Source organism: Octopus bimaculoides, chromosome 17 (genome assembly GCF_001194135.2).
Source record: "Octopus bimaculoides isolate UCB-OBI-ISO-001 chromosome 17, ASM119413v2, whole genome shotgun sequence".
Lineage (NCBI taxonomy): Eukaryota > Metazoa > Mollusca > Cephalopoda > Octopoda > Octopodidae > Octopus > Octopus bimaculoides.
In genome coordinates, this window is record NC_068997.1 from 44,515,341 (window position 1) to 44,516,526 (window position 1,186).

Consider the following 1,186-nt stretch of genomic DNA (forward strand, 5'->3'; position numbering starts at 1 on the left):
ATAATAATAATAATAATAATAATAATAATAATAATAATAATAATGATAATAATAATAATAATAATAATAATAATAATAATAATAATAATAATAATAATCCTTTCTACTGGAGGCACAAGGCCTGAAATTTTGAGGGAGGGGGACTAGTCGATTACATCGACCCCAGTGTTTCACTGGTACTCAATTTATCGACCCCGAAAGGATGAAAGGCAAAGTCGACTTCGTCAGAACGTAAAGACGGGGAAAATACCGCTAAGCATTTTGCCCGGCGTGCTAACGATTCTGCCACTTTAACCAAGAAATGAACACAGAAAAAGAAAAAAAAAGAAAAGAAAAAAGGAAAGGCAAGGAAGATGTGAATGCCAAGACAGATACAGAGGACCGGTGACTGTGGATGAGGATGAGTGACCTGAAGATAGAGACAGAAGCACTCATATGCGCAGCTCAGGAACAAGCGTTAAGGACCAGTTATATGAAGTGCAGAATAGACAACATTACCGATAGTGACAAATGCAGAATGTGTGGCGAGAGGGGTAAATCGGTATGGTACATCGTTAGCGAACGCCCGAAACTGGCACAACGCGAATACAAAAGACGCCATTACAATGCGACAATAATAATCCATTGGGAGTTCTGTGGGAATCACGGCCTACGAAGAGAAAAGATGGGGTATGAACAAACCCCAGAAGGAGTAACCGGAAATGTGAATTGCAGAATACTATGGGATGCAATGATCCAATGCGATCTCCTGACCAGACTTCGGAAACCGGACATTGTTGTGGTGAATAAAAAAGACAGAACGTGCATGATAACCGACATAGCACGCCCCGGCGAGAACAGGATTAATGTGAAAGAAGAAGAAAAAATAAACTATGACGATTTGAAGTGGGAAATACGAAGGTTGTGGTCAATGAAGAGAGTAGACGTGGTACCAATAGTAATTGGTGCATTTGGAAGTATCAGCACTCAACTACCAACATGGTTGAAAACGATCGGAGCAAGTGTGAAGGTAGAACAGCTACAAAAATAAGCATTGCTTAGAGCTGCAAGAATTCTTCGCAGGGTTTTTGAAGCATGACCAGTAAACAAGTGTCATCTTAATCTGTTGGTTGTGGACAGCAGAAACTTTCTATCATACCCAGCAAAATAAGCTGTGAGTTTTCATATTATATATATATATATATAT